Genomic DNA, 17,850 nt, shown 5'->3' on the forward strand with positions numbered 1-17,850 from the left:
GATACGCCTCGCCCCTCTTATGCCGCGTCGCTCGAAGCATTCTTCATCCTCTGCCACCACTAAAGCTATGGGCATCATGTCCGCTAGCACACATACCGCATCCTTTGAGACCGTGCGGTATGCGCTCACCACCCTAAGGCACATCAGCCTGTGGGTACTCTCAAGTCGCTTCACGTTTCGGTTAACCACTAGCGCCTTCGACCATGCAGCGGCGCCATACCGTAGTATGGAGACCACTACTGCCGCGAGCAGCTTACACTTACTCGAGACTATTGCCGAGCTATTTGACATTATCTTCGACAATGCCATTATCGCCATGCTTGCCCTTTTGCAGGCATATTCTACGTGGCTTCCGAATTTCAGCTTATCGTCGATCATGACCCCCAATTGCTTCAGTGAGCGCTTAGAGTTGAACGTGCATCCACCTGTGGTGACCACTGCCTGCTGTTCAGACTTGCCGTTGTTTACCACCACCACCTCCGTTTTGTGGTGCGCGAGTGCCAAATGTCTCGACCTCATCCAATCCTCCACTATGCCAATTGCGTGAGTTGCTGTCAGTTCCACTTCCTCTATCGACTCGCCGTATACCACGAGGGTAATATCATCGGCGAAGCCGACCAGCTTTACGCCCGGTGGAAGTTTGAGCCTCAATACGCCATCATACGACGCGTTCCATAGTACCGGGCCCAAGATGGACCCCTGCGGTGATTTTGTAGCTCCTCTCGCCTTCCTCGGTGTCATAGATTAGCATTCTATTCTGGAAGTAGCTCTCCAATATCCGGCATAGGCTAACCGGGACTCCTAGGTGGTGTATTGCGCACTCAATGGCGGTCCAGCTGACGCTGTTGAACGCATTCTTAACGTCCAGCGTGACGACCGCGCAATAGCGGATTCCTGTTCGCTTCTTTTGGAGCGCTATCTCGGCCGTTTTGGTTACAGCTCTAATAGCGTCCACCGTCGATCGACCCTTCCGGAAGCCGAACTGGTTATCCGAGAGACCAGAGTCATCGGGTTTCTCGGTATAGACCATCAGCCTCGACAGAATGATCCGTTCCAACAGTTTTCCGGCGGTGTCCAGCAGGCAGATAGGTCTGTATGCCGACGGGTCGCCAGGTGGCTTCCCGGGTTTGGGCAGTAGAACCAATCTTTGCCTTTTCCACCTCTCCTGAAATTCGCCTCTGTCTAGGCACATCTGCATAGCCATTCTGAACATGTCAGGCTTAGCCTCGATGGCCGTCTTGATGGCTAATGTCGGGATACCGTCCGGACCCGGAGCCTTGTTCAACTTAAGCGACTTCGCTATTGCAATGAGTGTGGTCTGTGCATGATTATTACACCAAAACCTCCATTTAGGTAATGAGTCGGGACTGCCTAAATAGAATTTTTACCTAAATGTATTCATTACCTAAATGGATTCAGTTTATTACCTAAATGGAGTTCAAGGTTGCAAATAAGTTTAAGAAGGGAGAGTTACTAGGAGAGGAGGTCATGGAGAGGAGGTCATGCTGATGGCTTTCAAGGAGTTTCAGGAGGGGGTGGATTTCAGAAGGGAAGGGGCTTCAGGGGCGTTTTCCGGGGTTTTGGAGGGTCTTAGATCAGAATTGTCATTCAAATGACTAGCTGGGCACGAAACACGAAAAACCCAGCAAAATTCCGCCAGACTGAAAAAATATTGAATGTCGGGTCAAAGTCGAGACAATTTTTATCGTATGTTGGGCCATTGTTGGACCAACATCGAACAGCTATTGGGTCTATGTTGGGTTTGGTGGCCAAAATAAAAACAGGTGAATGATAGGTTGATGTCGGGTTTGACGTCATCAATGCTGGAGCTGATATGAATTGAATGGTGGAAAGATGGTTGCTTATCTCAATTTCAGCTGGAAATGACGCTGGATACTGACACTTTTCAACACTGCATGGAAGGGGGAGAAGGGGGGGGGGGTATGAGGCATATTTCAACATTGCACTCCCCCCTTCTCCCCATACCCCCTCAACACCACTCACTACTTCTTTCCCTTGAACCAACCTTATACCATCTTAAGTACTCCAACTGATCTGAACACAATCATATTCCATTTAGGTAACGTTACCTAAATGGAGGGACCTAAATAGATTTTACCTAAATGGATCCTACCTAGATGGAGGTTTGAGTGTATGCGGATGTTGAAGAATCGGCCCTTGATCCTCAACCTGCACATTCTTTCGTCAATCAGCCACCAACCACTCACGCGTCTGTGCATGTTGCCCATCACGATAAAAGGTGTTTCCAGCTCGCGTGTGTTGCCGCAGCTCTGGTAGATTGTATGATTACGTCTAAACGTTCGCACCATGGATCCTGTCCAACACACCTCCTGCAGCGCTACGATGCCGAACCCGCGGTCCTTCAGTAGATCGGCGAGTATGCGGGTGCTCCTAATGAAGTTGAGAGATCCTTAGTTCCACGTACCGAATGTCCAAACGCAAGTCCTTTTTGTTCACTGGGGTCGTTGCAGTTGGTCTCGGTTCGTATTATTCTGTTGCTGATTTTCCGTTACAATGGTTTTTTTTACGGCTGGCTCGTAGTGCACAGTTGAGCTTAGAGTCCTTCCCTGGCACTCGGACGTTGATCACCCGCCCCTAACATGGTGTTCGGTTTTTCGTCGCCAGAAATTGACCTTGCAGTTGCTGTCTTTCAAATAAGGAAAAATAATTGTTGTTTTGTTGGGAAATCTAAGAGTTCTGAAGAGCCAAAGTTGAGCCATTTGTATGGAGATTGCACTTGTTTGTGCTTCGTCCCGAAAGGGATATGCAGAAACGGTAGCGACTAGACCAGCAAGCTCGTCTGGAACCAATTTTAGAAAACCATGAGGCAAGTGTACTGTTGATTTCGAAAAGCAGTTCCTACTCGACCATTCGATTTGTCTGGTACTGTACTAGCCGGTGTTGCTTTGCGCAACCTAGCCGCGACCTCGTGGCCAGGATACTAATTTATTCACTTCAACTGCACGGTTGGCCGAGTTCAAAATTAATTAACATTCGACCTTTTCCCACGAGGCATCGTTTCTTTGACCATCGCTCAATTGATGGTGGTGTGCCTTCGGGGGAGTTATCACCAAGTATATAGACACAGCTAGAAGGAATGTTCGCTCAATCCACGATTGACAGTCTGGTTTGAAAGGCAAGGCAAAAGTATCGTTAATTATAACGACCCACAGAAAATGCTCCCCAGGGCAATGCTGCTTGCAAAACTTCTTACGGAAAAAAGGGAAGGAAAAAGAAAGTTCCTCCATTGAATTGCAGTCTGTCTTTGGCCTGGCGCGGTGGTGCGGTGGTGATGATGTGACGGATAATGATTCAAAGACGGTGCGACGACGTGATTTCTTTCCGCCGGTTTCGTTTCCTTCCTCATCCTGCTCCATCTCGGGTCGGGAGTGTTTGTGGCGAAACCTGACGTTGCGTAACGTCCTTGAGTTTCTGGGCCGGTTGAGGTTTGAGTGGTTTTGACTTTCAGCCCTGGAGCATTCACCCTCTCGGTGAAAGCTTCAAGAAGAGTGGTCCCGCCTATGGCACTCTGCTAGGATACTTGGCTACGTAGAGAGCCAATTCGAATGTACGTGCGTGCTACCAAATGCGACGATCAAGATAAGGAAATAAACACTTCTACGGAAGTGGGGCTCGAGTAATTGTTAGATATATACAGACAGAGGCTTACATGCTAAAGAAGGAACAACCAAACCAAAGACTGAAACGCAATTGCTATGAAATGGTGTTGCCTAAAGTTTGTTCGGCTGTGGTACTTGGAGTGAAGCTGAAATTATTTGACGAGCCCTAGACACTAATAGGATCAGCAGACGATATGGTTCAAGTACCGTGAGTAACCGACGTTGGCGAGAATCGATGAGTGAGCATACTTGAGAGGAAGAAAAGCTCCAAATGTTTGAAAGCATAGCAGCAGTGCTTCAAGAAGAATGTGACTCTTGTGGATTGTTATGTTTCAAAGCGCACAGCCAGGCCGTAGAAGTTGATTTGGCCCTTCAAACAGCATTCTTACAGTAAGAAGCTACACAGTACTGTGACGAGCTTATCAAATCTACAAAGGAATATCCTCCTTTTGGTAGAAGCACTCAACTTTGGTACTTATATCTTACGTCGTCACAGAAAACACTTTCTGTGCTAATGCATATGTATATCGGATTCCGAGGAATTTGAACAAAATTAGACAGGATCGTAAGCTTTTAATATAGCTTTGAACAAGAAAAACGACTCATTTCAACCGTATTTGTACGGCCATTATGTATTAATAGTCGTCATTGCTTATATTGACTATAGTTACAATTCATTTGAATGGTTAAACAAAAGATATTTAAAGTATGTTATTAATACAGAGGAATTCTAGAAGTGATACAGTTTACTGAGCATATTCCAAGGAAATGCTGACTAGAACATTGCTCAAACCAATAAGAATATTTAAGTTAATTATAAAAATCACTACGAAAAGGTATTTGCCCTCAGGATGTACCTAGCCAGACATTACATAAAAATCGATAAGTCAATTAAAAATTCTCTTCTGAATGATTCAATACCAACGCCCGTATACATTATGTGCTTAATCATCGTGTGTATTAAAGTCCATTTACTTGGCTTCTGCAAAATGGCACATGGGTTCAGTTCAACATTTTTAACGTAATCTCTTTTTTAATCGACTTTTAATTAATATTAACATTCACAAACCATTTCAAAATATATACATAGTACTATGTACGGTTGCGGGCTAAGCAAGTCACAATACCTACATATCCCTTCCAGACGGTGAAAGATTAAAATAGGAAAGCTTGTAATTCAGTCAAGTTTTACCGTCTCGGTTACGATGTTACACGGACTGCGCTCCATCAAGCACCAGCATTACTATCGTGTTCCACCCATTCTTCAGGAATTTGTAACGAGCGAAGCCACCTTTCACATCGTGACAGCACAACGTGGCCACAACGTCAGCGCAGCAGCACCGACCATGGAGATAATATAAAGAAGACGTTGCAAGTAAATCCAGTGTGCTTCCATTAGCGCAGTCAGTGCACCCTCCGCGGGCTGCATTGCAACAGACAGAGGAGAAAGCTTCGCCAGTTGTTGCCAATCTGAGCGACCGAGCGAGCTCTGTGCTTGAAGGCTTCTGGTGTTGTCCTTGTGCGCGGGTAATGCAAGGCCCGGGGAAAATTCATAACCACACTTATCGTCTGAATAAATTATAACATCGGAGTGGTGTCACTGCTTTGCTGGCCCCACATTCACATACACAATGTACAAACACCTTCAATTACATCGCGTGGAGATGGGTTTCTCACCATCACATTCTTCGGCGTAATGAACACCACGCGACACTGACCACGCATTATATTTCAAATTAAATAACTGCAACAGGATGTTGAGATTAGTAATATACTGGTTTTAAGCGCTACACAAACGACAACAACGTGAGAAAACCTTGCAACAGCTCATCAATATAATTTCATTAACTGAGTAAACAGTTGAAACCTAATTATTGTACCCAGGTTGAAGATTTGCACAATGGTGGGTGAATTGACAACCGGGAAAAAGCTTTGGTCCTCACAAATTCCTACCTCATGCTTATTCATACTTGACTGATTTTGGACTACTGAATCTGAATTCGAGTTTAGATTTGCTCCAGCATGGCACAGTTTTGAGTTATACGGCAAATCATATGCCAAAATACCTAGATTTTTATATCGTACCTAAACTATTGAGTAATTAAGCAAATAATTTTATGAAACAATTAGTAGTTGAACTTCTTGATTAGAATCTTAAATCACGTTTTTAGGATAGAGTTTTAGAATAGCAACTAGGGTAACGGTCGAATTTTGGACCCCTAGAGGACATAAGATTGAATTTAAACCAAAATCAAACAGATTCAGAGGGTGTTACACATAACGATGATGTTAGTATGACTGTAAAAGCCTCCACTGCCCGTTAAAATTACACACAAGGTCATTTCTAGCTGAAAATTTGATGAAAATAACTGATTTTTGAAGCATCATTTATCCAACGAGGCTTGCCGAGTTGGATAATTACGACGAGTGCTGGAAAAATCGAGTTCTGCAACGAGTTGCGTACAATGATTTTTGCAATTTCATAAATTATTTAGTATAGGATAGTTTTCAACAAAACTTTTTCATGAACATCAATGTTTGAAAAAATCTGATCATAATAGGTTATAGGTACTGTGCAGTTGTCACAATTTGTCAAAACTGCGTCCAGAAAGCATCAAGAAGTTGACCAAAACTGAAAACAGTGCTGTAATGGTTCATTACGCAACGCAAAGCAGTGCTGTAATGAACCATTACAGCACTGTTAATTTGGTGTGGGAAAGTAGGCCTTTTCCTGTCAGATTTGCGTAAGGTAAAACAGCCTAGGGGCTGTCCATAAACCACGTGGTCATTTTTTGGGACTTTCCAACCCCCACCCCCCCGCGTGGTCATTGGTCCATACAATTTTTTTTATTTGTCCATACAAAATGGTCATTGGCCGAACCCCCCCCCCTCATGACCACGTGGTTTATGGACAGCCCCCTATTACGATGAGAAATTGCAAAATAGTAGTTTACGCAACAAGGTGCAAAATGAAGATTTTTACAGCACGAGTCGTACACTTATCCAACGAGGCTTGCCGAGTTGGATAATTACGACGAGTGCTGTAAAAATCGAGTTCTGCACCGAGTTGCGTACAACGTTTTTTGCAATTTCATAAATTACCGCTTAAGGGTAGTTTTCAACAAAACTTATTCATCAAACTGCACACTGATGTTCATAGTCATGTTTAAGAAAGTCTTATCATAGCAGGTTATACTGTGCAGTTGTCACAATTTTTCAAAAAGCGTCCACAAAAGATCACTAAATTGATCCAAACATAAAACAGTGCTGTAATGGTTCATTACGCAACGCAAATCAGTGCTGTAATGAACCTTTACAACACTGCTAATTTGGTGTGGGAAAGTAGGCCTTTTTCTGACGGATTTGCGTGTGGTAAAACAGCCTATTACGAGGAGAAATTGCAAAAAATAAATTAAAATACGCCTTGGAGAGACAGAATAGGTAGTAGGCGTTGGCGTTGGCAGTCCCGCCCTTTCCACATGTTTAAGCCTTGGAAAATACTATATGATATTTAATTACACAGATCGTAAAAACGAGTAATTTATTTATGACATGTGATGCTCATATTTGGAACGTGGGATGTCATAGAAGTTAAAGAAATATCGTATAAACTTTAAAATATCAACTAAACTACCGTTTTGTGCTAGGTTATGTGTCATGTTAAACATGACTTGGAGTAATTGCATGACCACAAATTGATACGACATATTATGTTAACCGTCATAGCTGGAAGTTTATTTGACTACACACTACGAAAAAATTAAAATTACTCGTGACGTAAATTTATTGCACAGAACGTAAACAATTTAATGACGTAAATTTATAGGTCTTCTGACTTAATAATACGTCATTCTTGTAATTGAGGTTGATGTGACGTAAACAATTTGTGAATCGTGCATCATTACGTTTCATATGACTAAATATTCAGTTAAATATGACAGAAAATTACGTCACTTGGACGTTTAAATTTACGTCATATGTGTTGCTTGAATATGTGCATCCAGAGTGACGGAAATTTACATGATTTTTTCTAAGTGTACACACTAAGAAATTCGCTATTTTAATGGTGACTTTAACGTGACGGAATTTGCTTTGACATAAACTTAATTGTGCCGCATTTCAAGTTTGGTGCTACCAGTCTTGTTAGAGATCACAGTCATTTGAACCTTTTCGTCGATATTCGGCCTCCTTTGTCTCCGACATTCGCCACACAAGCAATCATACTACTGTACGAAACAAAAAGTCAAACGAATGCGCTTCAGCACGATAGCGTCTTCGGGAGACGGTTCGGTTTTTGTTATTCCTGTCTTCTTCCAAAATGAGAGCTGTGTTAGCCAAATGTGTGTCGCATTCAATGCAACATGCAAGATTAAACTAATACTAACATTCATAATCGGAATTGGCTGAAAATATATTCGAAAAAGTTAGAATTAGACAAATGTCATCGTGCCAGATGACAATGGTTTGACGATTTCTTCTGTTTATTGATCTTCGTTCTGCCGCTCGTGTTGTGTGTAAAAGGTAGCGGTCGCGCTCGAATGAAACAAAGCAAGCTGACACCCGACCGCGGCAACAAACAATGGCGTAGCTAGGGGGGGTTCCAGGGGTGCCTGGCACCCCCTAGAACAAATTTGGCACCCCCTAGAATTTTTCCTTGACAGTCACCTAAATTTAAAACTTCACAGAATAATTCCAATATTTTTTAATGGCACATTTGAAGAACTTAAGCATACCCGGAATTACTAATATAGTTGTTGTACGTTTTGGCATTTTGGATATTGGTAAGAACAATCAACATACTTCTCCATAGATTCCTCCAGAAATACCTCTATCTATTCATACAGGGATTTATCTAGGCTTCTTTTATGGATTCCTCCCGATATTTCTTCAATAAACTTCCCTTAGGATACTCCAGGCAGTACTGATGGGGTTGTACATACTATAAATTTCTGCAGAGATTGATCCAGAAAATTCTGCTAGGATTTCTTTGGAAATTCTTGCTATGATTCATAACGGAATTCTTCTAGGGATTCCTCTAAAAATTTCTATGGGAATTTCTTCAGGAATTTCTGATAGAATTATTCAAGCAGTCTTCCTGGGATCCTTTCAGCAGTTCCTCCGGTGATTCTTCCAGGAATTCTTTCGGAGATTTCATTCAGAGATTCTTTCAGAAATTTCTCATGGAATTCCTCCAGGCGCTTATATTGACCTTCCTCCAGGAATTATGGCTAAGATTCCTCAAGCAACTCCTGCTGCGATTCTTCCAGCAATGTCTCTCCTCCTCTAAAAATTCTCACTGTGGTACCTTCTGGAATTCTACTAGGAAAGTTCTCCTGGAAGATCTCCCAGAGATTTTTATATAAAATCCCTTAATTGATTCTCCCATACATTTCTTCAAGGATATATCCAGGACTTTATACAGAGGTAGAGGAAGAGAAATTCCACAGGGTATATACCCAAGAATTTCTATTGACCTTCCTCCATAAATTTCAGCTGGAATTCTTCAAACAATTCCCATTAAGACTCCTTCAGAAATACTTCTAGGGCTTTTTCCTGGCATACTTACTTGCTGCAATACTTTCGTGAAATCTTCCTGAGATTCCTCCAGATATTCCTCCTGCGATTCCATCAGCGATTCCTCCAATATACTTCTACCGATTCTTTCAAGGAGAACTGTAGGTATTCCTCCAGTCATTTGTTAGAGCAACTTTTCTTAAGATACTCCTGGCATTGCTGATTCTAGGATTTCTCTAGAAATTACTTCTATGATAGCTCCCGGAATTTTAAGAATTCCTCCCGATATTCCAGCTGTGACTGCTCAAGCAATGCTTGCGGCTCTCCCAGCTATTCTTCCTCCAGAAATTCTAACTGTGATATTTCCGAAATTATGCTACGAATTCTTCTAGAGCTTTCTCCTGGGTTTTTTCTGAGACCTTTCCAGGCAATCTTCCTGGAATTCTTGCAGAAATTCCTTTGGTTGCTCCACCAGGGATTTCTCCAAGGACTCATCCAGGAATCCCTTCGGAGATTTTATCCAAAGATTTCTCCAGAAAATCCTCATGCAATTCTTGCAGAAACTCTTTTTGGCCTTCGTCCAAGAATACCTCAAACAACTCATCCTATGATTCTTCCATCAATTTTTCCAGAAATTCTTCCTAGTGATTTCTATACGAATTTATCCCAGCATTATGGCTGGAATTCTTCCTGAGATTCTTTCAGAAAATCCTCCTGCGATTCCTTCAGGGCCTTCTCTATAGATTCTTCCAGAAAACCTCTACCGGTTCTTGCAGGGACTTCTCTAGGTATTCCAAGGATTTTTTCTTTGGATTCCCCCGGCATTCCTGATGGGGTTTCTCTAGAAATTCCTGTACAGTTTTCACCAGCAATTCCTTGTAGGATTTTAGCTGAGGTTTCTACAGTGATACATCCCAGAATACCTCCAGTGATTTTTCCTGTGATTTCTTCAGAAATCACCAGAGCCTTCAAGATTTTTTTCCAAGATATTTTGTCCACGGATTCTCTCATAAATTTCCTATGGGATTCCTACAGGAACTTCTCTTGGCCTTCATCCAGCAATTTCAGCTGGATTTCTCAAGCTAGTCCTGCTGTGGGTCTTCCAGCAATTTCTCCTAGGATTCCTCCAGTCATTCTTACTGTAATACCTCCCAGAATTCTTCTACGGATTCTTCTAAGAATTTCTCCAGGGATTCCCACAAAAGCTTGCTGGGATTATTCAAGACAATCTTCCTAGATGTCTTGCAGAAGTACCTTCGGTGTGTCCTCCTGGAAATCCTAAAAAAAATCTGGGATTTCTCCAAATATTTCTTGTTGGACTTCATCCAGGAACTCTTCCTAGGATTCCATAAGCGATTCCTGCTGCTCCTAATGTTTCAGGAATGCCTCCTAGGTCTCCTCCAGAATTTCTTACTGTGATACCTGCACAAATCCCTCTGGAGATTTCTTCTGGAATTCTTGCCGAGATTCTTCTAGTTAGTTTTCCTAGGATACTTCCAGAACTGCCTTTGATTCTTCGAGGGATTTTTCTAAAGACTCATCCAGGAATTCATGCATTACTCTAGAAATTAATCATGGTATTACACCTGGAACTCCTCTTTGCCTTCTTCAAGGAATTCTAGCTGAAGTAATCTCAATAGAAATCTCTAGAGGAATCCCTAAACGAATTTCGGGAATAGTTGGAATTTCCAGAGAAATCCTAGGAGGTATCACTAGAGAAATCTCTAGTGAAATCTTTTAGGAATGTACGGGATAAACTTCTAATTAATTAGAAGGCACAGAATGTTGCTAATTGACATATTGAGAGATGAATTTGTGGAAAAAGAATCGCGTTCTGGTGGGATTCGAGAACACACGGCTCCGTATATGCTAAACATCGTTGGCTAAACTGTAGTATGGCCATTTCTTTGAGGGTTCCTTCGGCATGTTTTTTTTTTTTTTTGAAAATTTCTACGGTTGTTTCATAGGAACCCAACAAACATTTAAGCTTCATAGGAGAGGAACAAACCACTCTTAAGCAAACTTTAGTTTAAGAAACTGATATTCAGCTAGTTACGTTTCTTGAGAATGTAATTAACAATTTCTTTGGATTTTTTCTATATTTCAATGGCTATTCCTCAGTAATTATTTTAGCAATTTCTTTTTTTATTATTTTGAAAATTTCCCAGGCAATTTTATCGTGATTACTTTTGTAATTCTTTATGATAGAATTGTATTTGAATTTATTTCTTCCAAAAATTGCTGAACTGGAAATTCAAAAATTTTCAAAAAATCCTATGAAATTTACGAAAAATTTCCTGACAAATTCCCAAAGAAATTGCCGGAAACAATTCTTTCAAAATAACTATAGAGCTTTCAAAGCAGTTGCCAAAAGAATTCAAGTAAGGCTCTTTAAAGAAATTGGTCAAATCCAATCTCAAATAAACTGCCAAAATATATCTTGTACCGACTTTTCGAACACTCTAAGCAGAATACCCTCTTTACAAACAACTACCCTCATACAAACAATGCCAAAATATATTCTATAAAAATTTCCACAAACATTCACAAAAGAAATTTTCAAAGAATTTTCCGAAATCATCGAATGAATTTCTGAAGAAAATTTCGAAAGAATTCCAAAAGTGATTGCAGTGACAGAGTTTTTGAACCGCCAGATTTTTTTTTAAAGAAATTCCCGAAGGAAATCTCTAAGAAAATTACCGAATCAATTTCCAAAGGAATTATCGAAGAAGTTCCTAAAGTTATAATAGAAGTTTCCAAGATTTCCAAAGGATTTGCTGATAAAATTCACAAATAAATGTTCAATGCAAGTAACATCGGAAATGCCGAAGGTGTTCCGAAATTATCTGATGCGGGAATTCCTTACATAATTTCTGAAGAAATAGTAGAAAAAAAGTCTAAAGAATTTTTATTTAAATTATAGAAGCGATTTATAAAAGAACTTCCGAAGGAGTTTTCGAGGAATTGGTAAAGAAATACCTAATAGCATAGATAATGGAAGTCTAAAAAATCGACGAAAATCCGAAAAAACTGGAATGACCTGCCAAAGACATTTCCGAAAAAAAATGTGAGGAAGTTCCCAGAGTCAATGTCGAATGAATCACCAAAGGCTTTACTAAAAGAATTCCCAAAGGAATTGCCTGAAGAGAAATTAAAGAATTTTAAAAGGCAAATATCAATAGAATTGCTGACATTAACAAAACATCACTTGGAAGTCTACTAACAAATTGGTAAAGGAACGCCCGAGAAAACATTTCTAAGGATTTGCCAATGAAATAAAAAAAAAACAAATAAACTCCTAGTGGAATTGCCAAAGGAATTTCAGATGAAATTTTCAAAGTATACATAAAAGATGTTTAGTATCAAATTCCAAACATATTGCCAAATAAATTCTTGAAGAAATTTGACAAATTCAAAGATTTTACTGAGAGATTTCTAAAAGAAATCTTAATTAAAATAAATTGCAAAACATTGTCCAAATGAATTGCCGGGAATATTCCCTGAGGAATTACCGTAACAATGTTTTGCCGAGAACACTAATTTCTCTATTATATTATAGCATAGAATCAGAATCCCGAAGAGAAAAATCGAAGTTCGCTATTAATGTTCTGGTCAAACCAAAAATGCAAATATGTATCCTGATTTTGTAATTTCAAATATTTATATCTCTTACAATGCCACAAAAGTTCAGCTTATTGGACGCAGTGGCTTAATTTCCGCAACAGGAGAGGAAAAAAGGATTCTTACAATTGTTCTTGAAAACAATTTTATAAGGGTTGTTATCAAGCAGTAAAACAAAGAGGATGTCACGATGAATACAAGTTACACGCAAATTTGTGGATATATGATAGTTTCCGAGATTTACACTTCTAATAATTGCTCTGAAAATGTATTCTTAATCAATGTATTTAATCCACAAAACAACGGGGTTGTGATGATTGTAAAGTTCAAACTGAAAATACAAATTCCATGTATTATACGTAATCAAGTTATCGAGCTCTCAAACCTCACATGGCGGGGAGAGTGTTAAGTCAGTACAACGGTCGGCTTTTTCAAAAAAAAAAAGTTCTTTAAAATATAGCGCGTTTAAATTTTCGGGCTAGTTTGTCCCGCGACGCAGTATATCATTGTACTAAGAAATTAAGGGTGGATCGGTATTTCCTTTTACAAAAAAAAAGAAGGAAAACAACCTGGAAGCCACTGAAACTGGCACCGCCCAGGCACCCCCTAGGAAAAAATCCTAGATCCGCCAATGGCAACAAAGCGAAGGTAGTGAAAAGTGTCGAATGTTTACAAGCCTGGGTGCTACACAAAGAAAAAAATTACAAATTGACTATTTTTGAGTGCTTCTGCCCATAATATTCAAACACACGACTTGAAAATCAGTTCTTTATACCGTAACTTTACACGAATTGTAACAGAACCCTGCAAGGTTTACTGATGTTGAACTGTGAAACAGCATCTTCCGAAATCAGTTGTGGACTGCAATGAAGCAGCGAGATCCAGTGTTTCTGCATAGTTTATGGCTTTTGTTTTGAGAAAAACATACATAAAACTTAGCTTAGAATAGCCCGACAAGTAACTTACCAGAAGACTTTTGTACTTTTTCCAAATCTGTTTGAGCATTCTGTCGTATTCGAATTGACGCGTTGAAGATCTACCATTACTCATCTGTGTATGCATTTTATAAGAATCACACTAATTTCATGTGCAGTTGCCTGCATCTTGCCCAAACTTGGACCATTAGTAGACAGCTATAGTAACTATAATATACAACTCTAATAAAACATAATAACGTTTTCATAATTAGATGGATGTTAGATAGATATATTAATCAACTTGAAGTATCTATTAGCTTAAAGGATCGGTACCATTTCATTTATCAGCGTTAATACATGGTTGCAGAAAAAATCGGGGAAAAAATCTTCAAGGTCCTTACGTTTCTTTGACTCCATCTGCTGGATTCCCCGGACTGGCGCTTTTTTCAGCGTTTTCTTTGATCTAGTCGATGCTGCTGCGGACGACGATGATGGTGGTGCAGTTATTTTCCTCTGCATAGAAATTCAAAACATATACTTGGTTCCTTTTTCACTGGCTGGCACATGAACGAACACTCTTCCCCGCTGCCCCGCGAACTGCTAGGCAGGCAGGCAGGCGATACCTTTCTTCTTTAGTCCCAATGAAATTGGATGAAAAGTTAACGACACAACGACGGATGAAGCACTTTGCGCGCGCTATGGGAAGGCTGCTTCTGACGTTTCCGAAGCGCTGCCGCCCGCCACCGAACTAAAAGCGCAACGCTCTGTTATCACTGTGGGTGGCAGGGGTTTCTTTTCACCGTATATTCCGAAAGGTTCTGCAAAGTAATTATTATCTGGGGTTTGCTGGTGGTACACATATGTACGGTACGGTAGGGCGTTGAAAGTCTCGTACAAGTAGGGATGGTTTTGCCTAGGATGTTTCGGAGAGGATCAAAAGATGGAGAGCTTGAACCGTTCAGGCGTTTAATCCTCTTGGCTGCTTTCGGTTTTCATTAGGATTTTTCTGTATGGTGAATTTTTCTGTTTGCCTCGAATTTCTCACACTGAGGTGTTTCACATTTTATGTATTTTTCAGACGTTCGAGAAAAATAGCACTTTCACATACACAAACTCTAGGAGCTTCGCCGGATTGTGGCAGGTTTTCACGCTTGGATTGACTAATGCCGTAGTGTACCACTTAACATTCGGATTTCCTCTTTCTTTTTTTCGAAGGGAGGTGGCACACACTTCATACATTCGGCCTGAGCCGATTGAATATTCACCGGGAGCCCGATTTCACTTCTGCTTTCATACGCACACACGTTCAACACTGCTTTCCGCACGTTGGTTTGATAGAAGTGAGGAGTTTCCGTTTAGAGCCTAATCCATGGGTGGATTTTCCTTCTGGCGTATGCCGTTCAACTCGCTTCAGAGCGACGTATTTTAAGGTTCTTCGAAGCTTTTAGCTTTCAGTTTCGTTCGGATTTCCCAAAGCACTGTGCACAATCCGTGAAATTATTTTCGTTTCCAGAAGCGGAACGCCAATTCTCGGCAAAGACTACTATCTCAAAGCGAAAGACACAGCACTGCTGGAACAAATTGATCCTAAATTGGTTTAGGCTAGTAACAAACAGCACTATTCAAATATTTGAACTGGGAGAGGGTTAAATTCACGACCATTTATCATTGGCAACGCCAGCGAAAAATTTGATTAGCGGAAACACTCTTCGATAAATATTTGCATTGATTTTCCACGTGTCTTTTCGTTAGCACGTCAACTCTCATGAGCACAATAACCCTGCTCAACTTTTGGGAAGGGCTTTTCCGTCGGCTTTTCACTTTCTTCTTTGCAAGGATTTTCCAAGCGCACCCAATCGTTCGCTTCACTTCACATCACAGTTACACATTTAGCCATGTTTTGATTTGTTGTTGATTTAGGATTAGAACGTCCGTCGACTGAAATCAACACATACAAATTTTCCAATTTGTATTGCATTGACCCTTTTTCTACGGATCGAAACTGCTGCTCCACTCGAATGGGGACTTTCCCGGGATTGGATTGCTTGCCCAAGATGTTCACATTTTGCTTGCTATACTTGGATGGCAAATACACTTCAAACGGCGCTGGGTGCAAACATCATCGACTGTTGGCTTTGTACTTCGTCGATTTTGGGATAAGCACCAAAGGCTGCGTGTGTCGTTATTTGTTCAGGAGTTCACTGTGGGCTCAGAGCACCGTACTTCGCAGAGATGAGAAAACGGATACCCAAAGGATAATTTCATACTAGATCTTCGTACGCGCACAAGTGGTTGACGAGCGACAAATTTATTGTAATTTATTCGAAGGCATTAGCAGCGTAATTGAATCACTTTTCGAGATATCTTCGGTCCGGCTTGGACTCCGGGCACCGTCACTGCTTCTCAATACTGTATGTCGGTTTTATCTACTGCCACGATTATTATTCATCCCATAAATTATCCTAGAAGGTTGAAGAAAATAGAGAAGCAAAAACAGAAAATTCAATTTGCCGTCGTTGTTTTTCCCACTAGGATATAGAATCAGTACGGTCAGTCATGGTGCTGCATAATCTGGAAAGTCGTTCGACAGTTCACCATGCTCACCAGGTAAGTCACTTTCTGTAGACAACCGCAGCGGTATTATCGTTGGTTCTCATGCTTTCCCTGGTGACAGCAGCCTGCACCCGAGTGGGCATCCAAATATTCCTGCGATTCCCCCACACATACACTATATAGGAAATTGAGCTGAAAAGTTCGGCAAACATAAGGACCGAAAAGCGAGAAAAACACTACACCAGCCCACTTAATTATTCACCAGCATCGATTTTTCCCACAACTTCTTCACGAGCATCCACATTCGATTGGGATTGCATTGCAAAAAACAACAACCCACTACAGTTGGCTTGACCTACGCCTGTACGCTTTTCGCAACTCGGAGCACTCGAAGCACGTCACACGAGGTCTCATTGAGCGCAAATTATCGGCAATTTTCACGGTACAATAACTCAGGCATACTTTTTTTAGCTCTTGTTAAGCCCTCCACCAGTTACACAGCACCGCTCGCATTGACCTGGCTGAAGGATTCGGTTCTTGTGTTGTGCAAACCGTCCTGGAGCATTATGAGATCAAAACACGGGCTCCAAACCTCGCACTCGAGTACTCTCCGAAGTGTGAGCGTGTCAAATTTCCTCGTGCTTTTCACCGCCTCTGCTTGCAGCGCCCCCACCCAAAAAAAAAAACTGCACTCCAGAGAGTACCCAGTACGATCCGAAATCTACATACGGCAACTACACCAACACAAGTCTGCAATGTCCTTCAGGCATGTTTGTGTGGTTTCTCATTTGTTTTGCTCACTGCTATTCACAGTTGACATTTGAACTTTTTCGTTGCACTGAGTACTCACACTCAACCGAGCACAATCGATTCACCAAAAATAACGACCCAAATTGTACACATTCACTTATCACCACCAGAAATCAGCGCTGTAATAACTCCGGCAGATCTACTAGTACATTTCCAATGCCTCCCACTATACCATCTGATAACGGACTAAACTGCATCCATCGATCAACGCTCACGCGACGGCTGCCGAAATCGAACTGTTAGGGCCACACCGTCTGTCAGAGGAAAATCGCTTCAAATTTTCCATTTCCACCAATTTTCACACACTCTTCAAAGAACAATTCTCGCATTCCAATGCACCTGCGCACTAACCATCGCGCTCTCTCCGGCATGCATCCCAGCTGTGAGTTCCACTTGACTAACCAGAATGCACGTTGTGCATTCTAGGTGCGCTCTTGCCACCCTCTAATCTTTTTTTTGAGAGGAAGGTAAGTTCACTCCCTCATCTGTCATCACCTGGACTAATTTGGAAAGTGGCCTGTAGTCCAACTACAGTAACAACAACGACTGTGACGTTTTTAGTACGCCCACGCGTTTTCATCTCCTATCACATAAATCCTATTACTAACATCCCCAAAAATACATTTCGCTTGATTATCACCTGCAAGTAATTCTCATACAACTAAACAGGTATACTACCAGCAAACATCGTACACTCCGGCGGTAGTCCCATATCAACAAACCCACCTTTATAATTGATAACTCGATTCTTTCTAGGTTCCCTTTTATCAATGTCCTTCACCCCCTTTTCCGGG

At 41.2% G+C, this 17,850-nt stretch overlaps 1 protein-coding gene across 10 annotated transcripts in view; it reads right to left on the reverse strand.

Annotated features, from left to right (window-relative positions):
- LOC109403306 (zwei Ig domain protein zig-8) overlaps positions 1 to 17,318 on the reverse strand; it is a 911,020-nt gene extending 893,702 nt beyond the window's left edge. Inside the window, exons 1-2 of one of the 10 annotated variants that reach the window (XM_062855318.1) lie at positions 17,229 to 17,318; positions 14,095 to 16,155 (exon numbers count right to left, since the gene is read on the reverse strand). The gene's annotated coding sequence lies outside the window, so the exon portion shown is untranslated. The other 9 variants (XM_062855317.1, XM_062855324.1, XM_062855322.1 and 6 more) reach the window with 9 other exon arrangements.
- Between the last annotated feature and the right edge of the window lie 532 nt (positions 17,319 to 17,850).

The sequence above is a fragment of the Aedes albopictus genome, chromosome 3, assembly GCF_035046485.1.
Source record: "Aedes albopictus strain Foshan chromosome 3, AalbF5, whole genome shotgun sequence".
NCBI lineage: Eukaryota > Metazoa > Arthropoda > Insecta > Diptera > Culicidae > Aedes > Aedes albopictus.